This window comes from Mus musculus, chromosome X (genome assembly GCF_000001635.26).
Source record: "Mus musculus strain C57BL/6J chromosome X, GRCm38.p6 C57BL/6J".
Classification (NCBI taxonomy): Eukaryota; Metazoa; Chordata; class Mammalia; order Rodentia; family Muridae; genus Mus; species Mus musculus.
This window is the reverse complement of record NC_000086.7, coordinates 102,927,480-102,944,566: the sequence shown is the minus strand read 5'-3', so window position 1 is coordinate 102,944,566 and position 17,087 is coordinate 102,927,480. Positions and strand designations below refer to the sequence as shown.

Here is a 17,087-nt window from a genome sequence, read left to right as displayed (position 1 = left end):
GTGGGGTGAAGAGTTTGCTTTCTGAACTTCAAATTGTTCCTTAGGACTTTCTACATCAGAGCCAGTAGCAAAACTTCTTAACCTAGCTTGACTAACAATTTTATTTTTCCAAATGCTTTCTAAGAGTGGTGGACACTGCTGACAGTTTAATGTCTAAGTTCTGAATCATTAATCTGCTCCAGCAGCAATGCCTGAAACAGACTAAGCACTATTATTGTGAATAGTAATACTGCCCAGTGAGGGGCTAAAGACACCTGAGAGTTTTTATGTAATTAGTGGATCAAGAGGGATGAGGACAGCAAGCAGATCAGAACTCCATAATAGCATGATGTCCTCAGAACACTTAGTCTTTGGGGCCATGCCTCAACCGAGGCATACCCATCTTGATTGTGTTAAACAGTGAGCTGGACTCCAAGAGTTCTAATGGCATTTGTCCTTATTCCTGCATTGCCCTTGGTATTCATGATCATAAGATATATACACATGACAAGTTATTTCATTTATACATTCATTTCAAAAGGTGTAAAAACAGGAAAGAAAATACAGCTGGTAGTAATGCAGTCATGTTCGGTAGAGTAGAACATGAAGGCAGGAGACCAAAAAATGCATCGTATTAGGGGATGAGGAAAGAGTGCATGCATGAAATATGAGGGAGGATTTGAAGATAACTTCTCTTCTGGACTTAATTCTGCCATAGTTTCTGTGTACTGCACTCAGTCTGTCCTTCAACTCTCTGGAGAATCAGGGTTCCAGTACTCAGGTGGGCAAAGAGTCTGTGAAAATGACAGACCAACACAGACACCAGAAAGAGTGATGTATGTGAATGTAATTTCTCAAAGTGAGCATCAGACTTATACTACAGAAGAAAGACAAGGAAGCTAGGCGATACATCAGCCAAGGTATGTTGAGATGCATAATGGCTCTTTACACAAAACAGAGAAAAATGCATACATTAAAATCTGACAGGAACCAGGCAGTGTTCACAACTGTGATAAGATCAGCCCTATTTAAAATCAGCTGTTCACGAGAGGCAGGTGAAAGGGCTAATATGCCCAGGTGCAATACTAGTCTATTAGGGACACCAGGGCTCCCTTAGTAAATACCTAATTGTGATATTCCTCTGGGCCTAGTGAAAAGCATGCACCAGGGAAGTTCAGTTCTGCTAATCTTTTCATGAACAACACAAAACTCTAGTTCCTCCTTAAACCACAACCCTCCTCCGTCTTATACCATTGTAAATTCCTGCATATGGGAGTGACTTGGCTGTTATTCTAAGTTTACTTTGTTGAACTAGCACTGAGATTTTTAGCTCTTAGTAAAATACTGCAAAAAAGCATGCAAGACACCCCACACTATCACAGGGACAAATCTGGTTATGGGACACCAGAGACTCTCCAGGAGACTAAGTTTCCATGAAACTTTTTGCCTCATGACTGCAGCCAAGTTTTGGACTTGCTGCTCAGACTTCACTGGAGTGGGTGTGGCAATAGTGTCTTAGCTAGCTTTTCTATTGCTGTGACAAAACACCATGACCAGAAACAACTCAGGGAGGAAATGGTTTATTTCATTTCCACTTCCATATCCCTGGCAATCATCAAAGGAAATTAGGACAAGAATTCAAACAGGGCAAGAATCTGGAGGTAGGAGCTGACACAGAGGCCAAGGAGGGGTGTTGTTTAATGGATTATTCCTCATGGCTTGCTCAGCCTGCTCTCCTGTAGAACTCAGGACTACCAGTCCAGGAATGGCCTCATCCACACTGGGGTGGGAACTCTGACATCAACCATCAATCAAGGAAATGCATCACAGGCCAAAATAATGGGGCATTTTCTCAATCAAGTTTTCCTCTTCAAAAATGACTCTAGGTTGTATGAAATTGACATGAAACTAGCCAACACATATCAATAATTTCTGGATATTTTGATAAAATGTATATGATACTAAAAGTATAAGATTTAATGTGATGCTTCACAGATTCCCTTTTGGATGCTGGTTCTGATTGTATGTAAGTTCATTAAGTTGTGAAGAACTTGTGACTGCATAATTTAGGTGTGTGGTAATTCTTTTAATTTGCTTTTATATATATATATATATATATATAAAATAAAATTTATTTGTAAAAATAAAAAAGATCAACTCTCTAATCATTGCAATTCAATATTATAATGTTGAAATATTCCATTCAGCCAAGGAATTGTAAGGGGTCTGATGGGCTATTATTCCTTTTCAGCACTACTTTTGAGTGATAGTTATCCCATTCCAAAAATGAATCAGATTGTATTTCCTGTGATCTCCTGGTTAATGAGCTGGTGGCTGTCCCTTCTGATCTCTTGCAATGGTCCTGCTAGAACACTGTAGTCCCCAGACAAGTACCCAATTTTCCCTCCTACATTTATGTTTTACAGACTTGTGAGCAGATCACAGGGACACTTCATTTTGGATCGATGTTAGCTGAGCTTGGTTTGAAGGAACAATAAAGTTCTGCAAAATCTAGTAGTTCCAAGAAGTTTGCTACTTTGGAATATTTGCAATACTTTGAGATATTTGCTACACGTGGAATAAATGTTCTTTTGATCTTAGGCAAGCCTGCTAAGTGCAGAGAGAACGCACCTATTTTGTGAAACCAGACCTCCATTTTCATTGCATTGGTACAAATGTAAAGGAAGAACCGCCTGGATGATTTTATTTGTTGGCCAGCCAGGTGGCTGTCCTGGACTCAACTGCTTGCTGAGCTCAAACACAAAGTAGCCCCTTTAAACAAAAGGGTTTCTGAAGAGGTACACATAATCACTTTTAGAACTCAGATCACCATATATCCCCCAAAATCCTTTGGCACTTAGAATGGATACCCCACATTGAGGTTGTTCCAGCCTCATTAGTGCCAGGAAAACTCTGTTTTACATCTGTTGTACATCATTGATTGAGCTAACCGACGATCTACAAGTCCTATTTTCTGGGACAAGCATCGGACATAAATTCCAAAATAGTCTTCCACCACATAGCCATTCTAGCTTCCCCCAGACTTCTCAGTGATACCATCTCTCTACATAATGAACGGGATCTCAGTAGTTCATGTGCCACCTAGGGTCACTTGACCTTTGTAACTTTGGTGATCCATTGGAGCTCTCATTATGTGCAACACTTTCTGGCATTAATTTTTAAAGATCTTCAAATCTCATGCATTTTTGTGGATGCATCTAAATTCAAACAGGGGATGCCTTTTGCACCACCAGTTATAAAGGCCATGTAAGATTCTTCAGCAACACCCGTTATGGGTTAGATGTGATTCTCACCCCTACCCCTTGCAAGGCTCTTGTACTGAGAATTTGGTCCCAAGTTGATGCTATGTGAAGGAAGCTATGGTAAATAAAAATCTACTGCCAACTATTGGGCAAGCCAAACGAACCTGAGTGGGATATTTCACATTTGCAAAATTTGAACCCCCAATAGACACATTTTGGGCCTCCATGCTCTGGCATCTCTCTTGTGCACCACCATACTATAATTGCCCTCCTGGAGTTTGTATTCTGTCTCAATCCTAGCCTAATTCAGAAAGGCACGACACTTGTACCAGTGTATGTAGGACACTGGGGCAACCTCCCCACAGATGGAACAGGACAAACCTGGCAGTAAATCTCTAGGAAGTAAGTGCTACTATTCTAAAACTTTCACCAGCTACGATGGGTCTAAAGATTAACTGATGTCAAGTCCTTGATCCCAGGAAGTATTGATATTTGTACATATAGCAGTGCCTAACAGCATGCAAGTCTTGCAGAGACATAAAACAGCCCCCAACGTGACCCTGATGTCAATATTTCATAAGCATGCCTGATGCTATTCATTCAACACCCACAGTCCTAAATCTGTGCTGTCTTTCATAGCCCCCAAATACAGAAGGCCACTATAGCTCTAGGTAGACCCCCAAGATTCTAAGCAATCTCTAAAATCTTATAAATATTCCTGCAGATCTTTACAGCCAGCACTGGCCTGGTGGTGCTCACTGCTTTATGGCTTGTATCTAGGGCCTGGTTTTCCTAATTGCTAGCCCACCTAGACTCTCCAACAGTATCTCTGTCACTATGGTATAGCTATTCCTCTACACTACCACAGGCAGGGCACATTGTGGCACTATCAGGCTGAACATCAGGCTAAACAAGAAATAACTTGGTCCTGTTTTGTAGTAACTCTCTGACTTATCTTCATATTAGTGTTGATGATAGGCTTTCTGGATTTGACCATGTCCTGGATCTGTCCCAAGAGTTGTATTTGCCTTCAAAGCCCATTTGACAGTCAGCCAACCTTTATATCCCAATAGGTGGTTATGGCTCAGAAACACCTATATTCTAGCTGTTCCTCTAGCCTCTTGGGAGAAAACCATCTTTTATCCTGTTGTCCAAATCACAAACAGCAAACCACACCGGAAGTGGCATGTTCACTCCCATGTTAGGAATGAAACCTCATTAACAGTAGGACTACATCTTGCCCCTTGGACCTCACATGGAGAAGCTACTGCTTAGGCCTAACTGTGCCAATCAACACGTAAACATCACTGAAGCTGCATCTCCTAATGTCAGACCTCCCACCTGCTCTCAGGATCAAGTCACCTTCATCGTTGTTGTGAGTATGTGTCAGGCACTACCTAAATATACATGGTTATTTGGTTTCTCCTGCTTACAGAATATGCCCTTTCCCCCACACGTGAAAGGAATCCTAGCAATAGAATATTTTAGCAGGAACAGGCTCCTATCCCCCAACCTCCACTACGGAAACCTCATGCCTGGTATCCTACCTCGATAAACTCTCTCTTAGCAACCTCACCCACAATCTGCTAACGTGGCAGATTTCCCCCTCTGTTTTCCCAGACTCCAGTGATCTGAAAGAAATGGATACTTCCTTCAGCACTATTGAAAAATCTCAGAGGTTTTCCTGTCTCGAATGTTGCCAAGCACTCTCTGGCATCTTTCCTCCTTTAGGGACTCCGTCACATTGAATAATGAGCCTGGGTGAGCAGTAAATATTGGTATTGTTTAGCCTAGTGCTAGGACTGGTATGGGAGTCGTCTTGACTGTGATATACATCTCTTGAGCACAGCGAGGCACAGATCTGGCAGCTAGCCACAATAGCCCATCTTTAGTGGGGGTGGGGTAGATTCATCGACACGTGGGACACCAGTTAGAAAAAGGGAAGGTGATGTGGATGAATCTCAAAGTCAGCATACTAAGAAAAGAAGTCAGGTAAAAGAACATCTGATGGTTCAGTAAGTAAACAGGCACGGAATGGGCAAAACGAGTCTAAGCTGATACAAAGAATAAAGGTAGCTGTACCTGAGCAAAGCAGTGGGTGCTGATTAGAAAGGAACGCAGGGGACTTCCTGGGAGTGACTGACATTATCTGTATTCTGATCTGTGCTTTCCTACAAGGTCCAGTGCATCTTGCAATAATCAGCTCTCTCTAGACTTACCAGCTGGATTTGTGCATTTTAGAGTATGTAACTGACACTTTAGTTTGAGTCACCTCAGTACCAAGTTACCTTCACACAAGTCTGTACTCAGCTATACTTTTATTTTTGTATTTCTGCTCAATTCTCAATCTCTCTCTGTTTTTGCCTTTTCTTCCCCTTGGGGTGTTTGTTTGTTTGTTTTTAATGGTGTTCGATGAACCTGGGACTTTGCACTTGGTAACCATATGTTGCTAAAAGCCAATCAAGGAGACTTTTCATTGCCGAATTCAGCAGACTTATTTAGCATTCTGTTTACAGTAGTTATTTTCAGTGAGGGCTCAATCGTGCTATACTATGCCATCACCTTTCAACAACACCTTGGATAACAGTCCTAGATAATTGGAGTTTCCCTGGAGTGAAGGTGGATTGAACATTTTCTTGTAGACATGAGAAAAACACACATAAACCTGTTGTTATGTCATTGTGGAAGAGAAAGATTGAGGAAGGAAACTGACATTCATATAAACGACGTAAATATGCACCAGTAGAGGCCATGCTCTGTGCACACGTCTGCAGCCCCAGAGTTGGGAAGCACCTGCCTGATAGTTACCATAAGTGGAGATCAGCCTGGTCTACACAGTGAGTACTTGTCAAACCCAGTCTCATTTGCCAAAGACAGAATACCTAGACTAGGACTGTCTGTGTGGCATCAGGTAATATATATTGGCTGGTTTCAGAAACTGTAGACATATAATTAGGCAAGTTTCGGTAATATTGGCATTAAGAGTCTACTTGTAGTCATGAATATTCAAAACATAGTACATGCTTCAGACTCCTAAGTCAAAGGTCTCACTAAAAATGCTCACTGAAACAGGCCAGTGGGTGTCCCTTTAGACCACCTCCTTGTGTGCACTTATACTAATGTATTTTCATTCACAACCGTCTACTATTCCCTTTCAGCTTTAACTTACTCAGTGATATATAATTTGAAATATTCCTCCAGGACATTTAGTTTGAGACAGTCACCAGTAGCCTAGGCCTGCCTAGAAATCACTATGTAAAAGCTTATGGCTTTGAACTAGCCCTCACATTTGTTGGAATACTAGTTACCTGCTACCAAGGTCAGCTTTCAATTCTGTAATCAAAGAACGTGTGTGTGTGTGTGTGTGTGTGTGTGTGTGTGTGTGTGTGTGTGTGTTGTGTGTGTATGCATGTATGTATGTATATGCCCTGATCTTTAATTTGCATATGGCATTTAGTCACAGTGCAGATGTTCAAATATTCTTCTCATAAAACATTTCTAGCATTCTCATTTCACTAGTTATTAGAGATGATACGGCAATAGTCACTCTTCACATTTCTAGTATGCCTGACTATTCCTTGAGGAGTAGGGCTCCAGACTGCAAAGACAGTAATAGGGCACCTAGCTAACTTTGTTTCCACCTAAATAATAATTATTCATGATTTTGAAGTTGCCTTCCTACAAGTCTGCCTCTCTACACAGGAAAAGTATATAACAACAACAACAAAAAATCTTCGCTGTGTCTCTGAATTCAAGTCGACCTGGGCATCCTGTATGTTATCTGGCAACCAGAGCTGGGATCCCTATCTACAAGTAAACTCTTTAGCAAGAAGTTATACTCTGAAAATGTCAGTAAATATTGTAAACCCATTTCTAGTCTTTTACCACATTTGATTGGCATCAAGTTGTCCTGGCAGATATATTGGGTCAAATCTGTCTCTGTATTTTCAGCAGCATTTCCCGCTGGGTTTGACCACTCAAGAAAAGATTATCACCCTGAGAATTCCTGACTCAGAAGAGAATGTCAATGTTTCTTTACCTTTCTAATTTCTTTATTTTCCCAGAGCAGTCCAACACGAACAATGGTGTAGGTTTGGAGAGACTAAGTCTCAGCCATAGCACACAGAGCAAGACAGATGTGATTCCATCCTCACACCATAAATATGCCTAGCATCAGGACGCTGTCAGCCTGGGTCCTTGTGTACTGGCACCTCTTCTGCAGTGAGAAGCATTCTGGCCTTGGCCTCTTGCCTTTTTGAGTTCTTCAGAACCCAGTCTGGCCTCCTTGTGGACAGAGGTAAGTGGTAGACATCTTTCTGGGGTGGTGTTTCGCTTTGTAGGGAGGACCAGAGAAGAGCTGGCACGCATTTCACAGTGGAGGCGTCAGACTCCAGGAAACAAGTCTCCAAACCACAGGTGGAACCCGTCAAGTGTCCAAAGGCAGCCTTTGGAGGCGAATGAGAGAAGACTGTGTACTGATGGCAGAATTCTGCAGAGTGTGCAGCCAGAGGTTCTGGCATGTTCCCTCAGCATTCTTTCTCCTTTCTTTTCTTTCTCTTTCTTTCTTTCTTTCTTTCTTTCTTTCTTTCTTTCTTTCTTTCTTTCTTTCTTTCTTTCTTTCCTTCCTTCCTTCCTTCCTTCCTTCCTTCCTTCCTTCCTTCTTTCCTTGTTTTAAAAAGCCATCTGTAAAGAGAATCATCAATAATGAAACACTTTCAAGTGGAATTAAAATTTTTGTGTAAATAGCATTCTACAGGGGGTGGTCTCATAAAAACAATCTCTATGAATAACTCTCTGGAGGGTGAAGGTTCAATTTGAGGCCAGAAATGATGCTGTCATTTGGACTAAGAACACTGAGTTTAAAGATTGCCTGAGCAGTCCAAAGTGTGCCTGGGTGCTTTTAAGAGTTCAAAAGTTATGGATGCAAAAGACCTGTACCTACCTGTATAGGGCGAGAAAGGACAGAGGGTGAGGGAGTGAGAGAAAGCAGCCCCTCCTCCCTGGCTGCCATCAGACCTCCTAGACACAGCATGGATGTGAAAAGATCTTTTCTTTAAGCAATGGAGAAACTTGCCAGAGAAGATGCGTCCTCATGGCCCTATAGAAGAGACCTACATTACAGAGTTGGGGAGTGAGGAGCCCATGGAAGGCTAGCACTGCACAGACACAGCTACGGAAATGAGAGCAGGGCATGAGGGGCAGCTGGAACTTGTCCTTGTTGGCCTCTGACCTCCTTCAGTGAACACCATATTCACTGAATACCTGACTGAAAGGAATGCAATTTCCTGCTAGGCCCTGCTGGGCCACACCAGTGCCTGAAGCCTGCAACACCTAGCACTCACTTCCTGGTACAGGAGAAAGGGCAACAGGCATTAGAACTGGACAAATTTGACTTGGACCCAGCTTAAGAACAATAATGAGACAGGACACCAGAGGACACCAGAAAGCGGCAGCATGCTGTATTTGGTTCAAAGGCAGCAGAGCCCTCCTTCCCCCAATCACCACAACCACGGATGGAAATGTCGCAGGAGCTGCATTATCTAACATGGTACCATGGACCTAGTCAGGGTGATAAGGAACAGGAAACTGGGCTCAGCAATCACAGCGTGCACAGCGTCCCCACTGAAAGCAAATTCCAACCAAGGACAGTCGTTAAAATGGCTTTAGAGCAGATCAAATGGATGACTAAGGTGGACTCCTGCCATGTCAAAAATAATTAGAATATACACTGTGAAAATATCCAACCCAGAGCAACATTAGAATTAAAAGGGGCATTGATAAACATTAGAAATATGCAATAGGCACAGAAGGCAAGGTATAAAGATAACTGAAGTACTCTGGATTCTAGGATCAATAGAAGAACGTGTGTGTGTGTGTGTGTGTGTGTGTGTGTGTGTGTGTGTGTGTATGTCTTTGGTTGAGAAGCCCCCATATTTAACAGGTGTCTATCTTCTTGTGGTAATACCTGTATCAGGCAATTCCAGTGCAAATCAAGGCAAGTGTGTCTTGATATAGGAAAATTTTGACCATAATGTTCTAGAACACACAAGTTTTCAAAAGTTTTGAAAAGAAAAAATGTTGATGAGGAGGAGCTATTTTACTCAGATAATAGAAATGATGTTCTAGTGCGCATAACAGGCCAGCTGTGGGAGAAAGCTGAACTGCAGAAACATCAAAATCGTGTGGAACCGAGGAAGCACTGGACTGGGATGCGAAGCCAGGCACCAGTGTTAAGGCAAACAGGCTGGATGGTTCCTGTCTAGGAAGGGTAGGCTGGGAAATGAAATTCTAACCCGTTGGACATGATGCCAAAAAAGTGGCACTTGCTGGGTGGAGACCACTGCTTGTTCCTTATGGGCTCCCTGGAAGCTGACTTCTGGTCCCCAAGGTAATTAAAGGTCCCTTGGGGGAAAGAAAGCACTTTCTGGGGGCACGAGTCCCGATGAGGTGGGAGACAGAGAACTGAGGAAATAAAGCAAGACCCCAATAACTTTGGAATGTTAGATGATAGATAATCAGTGGCCCTCTGGACTCTCTAGTGGAGAAGTAGCGTACCAAAAGGGCACGCTATTCTCCCAGCCCGCCCGATGTAGTGGCCAAAGGTTAGGAAAGGAACGGATCTGCACATCTGCAGGGAGGGCAGTGCTCATCTGCCAGCCCGTTTTTTGTGGTCTATGCCAAGCATGGCCTCAGGGCACAAGCCATGTGGATATGCTGTATGAAGTTAATGAGACAGACAACTAGAAAGGAGCAGTCACCAAGTGTTCTCTGCGGGCCAGGCACTGGTGAGCAAAGAAGCTCTTAAGTGGAGCACTTGTAGAGCCAGCAGAAGGGCCTGTTGCTGGAGTAAGGCCTCCACTCGGGGGCAGAGGCATCTGCCTCTTGGGGAGCCTCCTCCTCCGCAAGGGGCAAGGAGTGAGAGACACAGATGATCTCTAAGAACTGAGCCTTCCCAGTGAGAGCCAACAGGGAGGAGGGTGCTGCTCTTAGCGGTCTCCAGGCTTCTGGTCTCTTCTAAGGCTGGCACCAGGGGCCCCCACCTCTGGGAGCAGCGCCCCCGCAGCTTTCTGGCCCCGTGCTGCAGGACCGGCCCCGGCCGGCAGAGGCGCTGCGGGGCGGTGCCAGCCAGCGCGTTCCCACAGCTCCCTGGCGGCAGAGCCGGGCGGCGGAGGCTGCGCCCCCTCCCCTGCCCGCTTCCTGGTCCTCGGGGTCTGAGGGCCGCGGCCTGGGACTCCAGAGCTGGGGGCTGCGGGTGTTCTCGGTGGCCGCCGCAGCGTCCGCGGCGACGTCCCGGTCCTCGCGGCCTCGCAGCCAGTGCTTGCTCGGGCCGGCCGCCGAATGCCCGTGGACGCGCATCTCCTCCCCGAGTTCCTGCTTCCTGGGCCAGCCAAAGCCGCAGGTGAGAACGTCCGCGGTAGAGGTGGCATCCAGGGCCTGCGGGTCTCAGAGGCCCCCTGGCCTCCTTCTGCTCTCCTCCTTGCTCAGGAAACCCCGCGGGAGCGCCTGCAGCGGGGATGCTCAGTGCTCCCCGAGCCCCGAGAGCACTTCTTCTGAGGCACGTAGCCCCCCGCCCAGGCGCTTCTGCGAGCTCCTTTGTGGACCCCACAAGCCCCTAGGGGTTCCCCCGCCGAGCACCCCGCGAGCCCCACCACCCCTGGCGCGCATGCCCAGAGGCCCCGGGAGCTAGAAAGTAGCTGAGCTGCTGGCGCAGTACCTGCTGGTTAAGAACGCGAAGACGGTGTGGATCAAAAGGGCAGACATGCTGAAGTGTGTCATCCTAAAGGTGCAGGAGCTTCCTTCCCCGAGATTGCCAAGAGAGCCTCTGAGAGAGTTAGTTGTTGGGTCTAGGTGAAGGAACTTGGCCCTCCAGAGCACTCCTATGTCCTGCACAGGAAAAAAAAAATCTATCCTGCCCTGCCTCTGGGGCCTGACAGGCGACAGGGGCACTCCAAAGACTGGGCTTCAGATGACTATCCCGGACTTGATCTTCGTGCAGGCCAGCGGTGTCCCAGAGGAGGTGTTCGGGGAGGTGTGGAGGGTGTGGAGGTATGCTCGCCCAAAGCATCCTATCCTTGGGGTGCCGTCAGCAAAGCACATCACCAGAGCTGGTGTGAGGCACAAGCACTTGGTGCACGAGAGAGTAGGTGTCCACCAGAGGTCCCTTGCTCTCGGTATTCTTGTGGGGCTCTCAAAGGAAACAAGACAGATGGAAGTCCTGGAGTTTGTGGCCCAAGTGAATGACATCCATCCCAGAGCCTTGCTGTGGCAGTAAATGAGGCATTGCAAGAAGAGGAGGAAGTGCCCGGTGCTGAGCGGTGGCCCAGAAGCAGCTGCTGGTGATGATGTGACCAGTGCGAGTGTTAGTGCAAGTTCCACTTCCAGGGCCTGTGCCATGGCTGAAGCAAGCGTCAGCGCCAGTGTCAATGCAAATGCCAGGGCCAGGGGCTAGAGCCATGCAGGAATGATGATGGTCAGTACTGGGGACAGTATTGGTGCCAGTCACAATCTCAGGCCAGAGTCAGGGCTTCTGCTGACACCAGAGATAGCTGCTGCTAAGGCTTCCTTGCTTTGGTTGTGGTAGTCCAAGGGATGCAGGAGCAGTGGGCCCTGAGGCCCTGCTGTATGAAGAGTGCAGTGGCAGAGCAGGGGCAGGGATAGCATTGCACTTCTGTTCTGAGCTTGGTGGTGACTTGGGGCTCAATCGGCACACTGCAAAGTCCTGCTTGCTTTGTGGCTACCTCCTTTCCAGTTGATAAACAGTTAGGAGGGATCGAGTGATGAAGGCTGAGGATGTGGTTGAGTGGTGGAAGACTTTTCTCGATTGGGGATGGCTATGGGCTCCATCCCAGGAACCATAAAGTAAAACAGTTGAAAGGGGACTCGCCTTGAACTGTGTCAGAGCAGCATGGAAGTAAAGGCATCCTAAAATCCTTTCCCGATCCTTGCTTTTCTAAGGCATGTGATTAAGTAGGAGCATCTACTTCCACAGTTGGCTTGCAGCAGTGTTTCCTTGTTCCTTATTTAGGAGAGGTTTGTTCATTTACACAAAACACTTGTGACACACTGCCATTTTAGATCTGAAATATACTACAGCAGAGTCAGTGGTTCTTTCTGAGATGTTGACGGAAATTTCCAGCACAGTGATTCCTTGCTGCAGATATTAAGAGGAAAAGCACAAACGTGGCCAAAATCTGACACACAGCAAAACCAGCTGACATTTATTTGTGTTAACCCAGAGCTCTGGAATGTAGGGAAAAATAAAATTGAATTAGACACCTTGCTCATGGACTCATTTATTTAACATGAATCTAGTGACTCGTTACCATATGCAAGGCACTCTACATGGCACTGCCAGTCTGAAGATATACCAGACTTAGCCTCTGCCACACATTTGAGAGTCTAGTCGGGGCTCTCGGTGTGAATAACTTAGGTAGATGTGGCAGTCAGCTGTAACGGGGTGATCATGTGAACCAGGTGGTCAGGGAGCCCAGGGGAAAGGTATGGAAATGTGGGATGGGTGCATCTGGGGAGCAGCAGGCTTCATTGCAGTCAGGTAGCAGCACCCGGGACCTGCAGCACTAGAGATGGGTAAACTGCTGAACAATCCCTCTTGGATATTGGGGATACCTGGAGGTCTCCATGCTTCCACAGGATTGGAAGGATACTGGAGGGGTGGTGTGAGGGCAAGAACTCCTGTGCAGACAGACGATACAACTTTTAGTTGTGCCTGTAAGAGGAGAGAGAGGTTAGAATCAACAGGGATTGGGCACTCTTGGCTCTGAGTTGAGCCAGAGGGAAGGTCTACCTCTAGCGGCTATGGAAGCTGCTCTGGATTCTGGCACCTGTGCAGCTTGTACACCACACACTCTGGGTCCTTTCATCTGTCATTTCTAGGGAGTAACAGGAAGGGAGCAAGTGTCTATTCACTGGACAGAGATTGTCCCCTGAAGCAAAGGCACAAAGCAGGGGTTGTCTCTCAAGGCTTGGGAGAGCGAGAGCTCAGTGCTTTATGAGGGCATTGGTAGGATTCCAGTGAAGGTCCATGAATTAAAACAGAAAGACAACAGCCCATGTAAACAGCTGTAAAGGATTCTGTTGGTGTTGTGGGGTGTTGTCTCACTGTGGAGACAAGTGTGTCTTAGCCTGAGCAGAGCTAGTTTGTGCCTTGATCGCCAGACCAAGGCCCAGTCCCATGTAGATGAGCTACAGAAGTTCTTTGGGTAGAGAGGGACCTGACAAAAGTATAGCCCTGCTCAGTTATGAAGGCCTGCTTGGCATGGCATTTGAAGGAGCCACGTGTCCTATGCTAAGTTAGGCTAGCTTCCAGTGGATATCAGGAGCGTGATAGCTGGCCCTGGAGCTGACTTCGACCTTTACAGGCTGCTGGTCACTTTTCACTTGAGTGCTGCTGTGCCTTGTAATCCTCCTGGTCTCTAGACAAAACAATCAGCAGATCTGGGACCTCCCCTGGGATATATGGAGTCCAGAAAGCATTGCATATAAAATTCCCCATTCTTTCACTTCTGTACAGACATAGAGGAGAAGTGTCTGCAGGTGGGGTCGAGGTGACCATAATACTAGAATCTGAGTATGAGTGTAGTGGGGAATGTGGGAATGTTCTCTGTTTTTCCCTGAAGTGGGGCTCTTGGGGGCGAATACGTGGAAGTCAGTCTAAGCCCTTTCTTTGGTGTGCCAGACGTCCCCATTCTCCTATCAGCACACAGCCCTTTGTCAGTGGTGAACACTGTGTAGTGGATACCATATATATTTATATTAATTCTCCCCCCCCCACCAATAACCATGGAGATGCACTATCTATAGCCCACCATCCTAATAAGTACCTTAGCAAGCTATTCTGCCCTATGTGAAGCACTAAGGATGTCTTTCATCCACTTGCTACTTGCATATATCCTTGAGTGATCTCTGTCTCCAAATGGCAAGTCCATCCCACCTGGCTGGTTTTTTTTTTTTTTTCGGGGTCGGTGGGAATGGTGCAGGAACACTACTGTTACAGAACCCACCAGATATAACAAGATATATTTCCACCAAATGGGAAAGAAGCAAGAGAAAGCCAGATGGGTCAGAATGGGAAAGGTTGACTATGTTAAAAGGCCTCCCTCAGAATGCTGCTCTCCCCTGAAAAAGTGGACACAATATTTGCCCCCATTTCTACAAGGCTGCGACAGCACTCTGGGTGGCACTGTGTGATCTAGGCCCCCATTTATACAGAAAAGAAACTAAAGTATTTTTAGAGTCCCCCATGAATTCCAACTCCCCATAGTTCCTGAAGTTTAGGGTGTTATTACCCCATTCTCTTCTACCTGGTCTTGCAATTTATTTATCATTATTATTTTTATTTTTGCTTTTTGGCTGTATTGCACACATCTATGCAGCTGATGTGTGCCTGGTGCCCACAGAGGTCAAAAGGGTGTTGACCTCTGTGGACCTGGAGTTATGCTCAGTTCTGAGCCATAGTGTACGTTGTGAGAATCATACTCAGGTCCTCTCAGCCACTGAGCCATCTGTCCAACTGAGGGGTTGAAATTTCTAACATGGCCACCTCCATAGGAGATTAAGGATTCAGCTGTTCGCTGTCTTCCCTTGGAGCCTTGTCCCTAGGAAACTATGTTTCATTACCATTCAAGGTCACCAAGGAAAGGCAAGAAATGCCCACACAGGCAGAAAAAACATGTGTAGTTGGCAAGAAGGTTTTCTCTTGCAGGCTGTCTCTAGATGAGCAGTGTGTTGACTGGGAAGTGTTTGCAAGCACAGAAGTCTAGAGCCCTGTTGCAGGATCCAGAGTCTTCCTACAAGTGCCAACCCGCACCCCCTGTTCATGCCCACTCCTCCCAGTAGTCCTCCCCCATATACCCCTCCATGAGCAATTCATAAAGAAGGCCCAGGATCTTCCCATGTGAGGATATTTTTGCAATGCAAGGGGGCAGAGACACATGCTATTTCCTCCACAGGTTGCTGGAAACATGCGGGTGCCCCTTGGGTTCAGATCTGTGGGAAATTCCCTGTTGATTGGTCTCTGCATTGAACAAGGATGCCACCATTACCATGCAAGCACCCAAAGGAGTAGCATTCCTGAACAAAGAAAGGCACTAGTTCCTGCCATTCACACCCACAATGCCCTAAGTGTCACCAAACCTCAAAGCCCAGTCATTCCTCTAAGGTGAGTATCACTGTGGAAAGTGAAGGAAATTTCACACAGTCAAAGAAAATTTGAAAGTCTGCCAGCATTTATTTCAACATCACTGGACAAGATTCTTGGGACAGCAAGGAGCTGCGCAGCCAATGATCTTGATCACAGTCCTTGGCCCGGCCCAGTATCTAGGATTCCACTGGTCTCAGCTTCAGGTTGATCGGCGTCTTCTCCTAAGTGGGAAACAGACAGAGAGGTGGACCCTTGGAAGGCCTGCTGGAACTGAGAAGAGGGTTCAGGTTCTGTGTGGGGGAGAGCAAGGGAGACAGCCTGGCTTGCTGTGAGTGGAGAGAGAGGCAGGGGCTGGCTTGGGGCCCTCACCTGAAGAACTTGGACACTCGTGCCACAGCTCTCTGGAAGCGGCTCCTCCAGGACCTTGTGCAAGGAGCAGGCTCCCTGGTCTCTCTTGGGCCCCTGGATGAGTTCTCCTTGGTGTGAGCAGTGGCCACACCTTCCGTCCCTGTCTGAAAAAGAGAGTTAAGGTCGCACTCAGTCCCAACATGGCTGCTGCCCACAACCACATTCGGCTACTGTGATGTGTATGTGCACAGCTAGTCGAGGTGCCAAGGAGGATCGACAAGAGGGGCTACCTGTCCTGTTCACACCCCAGTCCCCCCTGGAAGGTCTTCCAGGTCACATAGTAAGAGACTTACCAGCTGAGGATGCCCAACCAAGTGCATGACGATCATGCTCCCCGGAGTGTCTCTTCCGCTGGAGTGACTCCTAGGACTTCTTGCAGTGATCTGTGGAGCTGACCTCTCTGCTGAGTATAAATGCTAAGCACGCCCAGTCACAGTGCCTGCCTACTCTGACCTGGCCTGCGCCTGCCCACTCTGTCCCAGTTCAGGGCTCTCCACTCTGCCCCTCCCTGTGCCTGCCCATTCTGCCGCTTCCCATGCCTGCCCACTCTGCCCCTGCCCATGGTTCCTGCCTACTTCAGTAGGGTACATTCAGCCCAACCAGTGGATACAGTTTTGATAAGTGACCTCTTTTCTTTTCCTGTGTTTCTCACTCCCACCTCTCCAAGGTTCATTCCTCCCTTCCATTCCCATTGTATCTCAATCTCCTCTTTGTTCCTCCCAAAGTTCTCTTCCAACCTCACTTAGACTTTCCCACTCCCCTCTGTCTCTCTGTCTTTCTCTTTCTCCACTCCCCATTCCCCCAGCTCTTCACCTCTTCTGTCCCACTAGGAGGCTCCAAGCATGCTCTCTTCCTGAGCAGAGATGCACTGAGGCGTCCCACTGTGAGAAGAAAGCATGCCTATGTTTTAGCCATACCTCACTTGGGGTAACACTACTTGATCCTGTGACCTCAGTAGACTTCCCTTGTCCCAGTGTGCACCAGTCAGGTTTCCTAGATTCTTTCCTTTGTCCTAGAGAATGTTCTAGGGCCACTTAAACAATTTATGTTGTGCCTCAAGCAGATGCCACAACCATAGAACTCTCGCCATAGAGTCTGTGCTGGGTTTCACACACTGAGTTGTGAAATCTTGTAGGTGAAGTCATGAGGGATGCTTATGATGAAACTGTGGCATTTTTGTGGCATGGAAGGCTACTCAATGCATTTGTAGCTTCACAGAGTGGAGGAAAACGGAGAATGCTGTCTTTTGCCTTTGACAAAATTGCTGTGTAAAGGTA

At 46.7% G+C, this 17,087-nt stretch overlaps 2 long non-coding RNA genes across 2 annotated transcripts; one reads left to right on the top strand and one right to left on the bottom strand.

The window, feature by feature from the left end:
* The first annotated feature begins 10,343 nt into the window (after window positions 1-10,343).
* On the top strand, window positions 10,344-12,520 carry Gm5126 (predicted pseudogene 5126). Its single transcript, NR_026596.1, has one exon. It is a non-coding gene; the product is annotated as a predicted pseudogene 5126 (long non-coding RNA).
* Window positions 12,521-15,459: 2,939 nt separating this feature from the next.
* 1700018G05Rik (RIKEN cDNA 1700018G05 gene) lies at window positions 15,460-16,195 on the bottom strand. The gene is made up of 3 exons (NR_045422.1): window positions 16,104-16,195; window positions 15,772-15,914; window positions 15,460-15,623 (listed from the first exon to the last, which is right to left on the bottom strand). It is a non-coding gene; the product is annotated as an RIKEN cDNA 1700018G05 gene (long non-coding RNA).
* Between the last annotated feature and the right edge of the window lie 892 nt (window positions 16,196-17,087).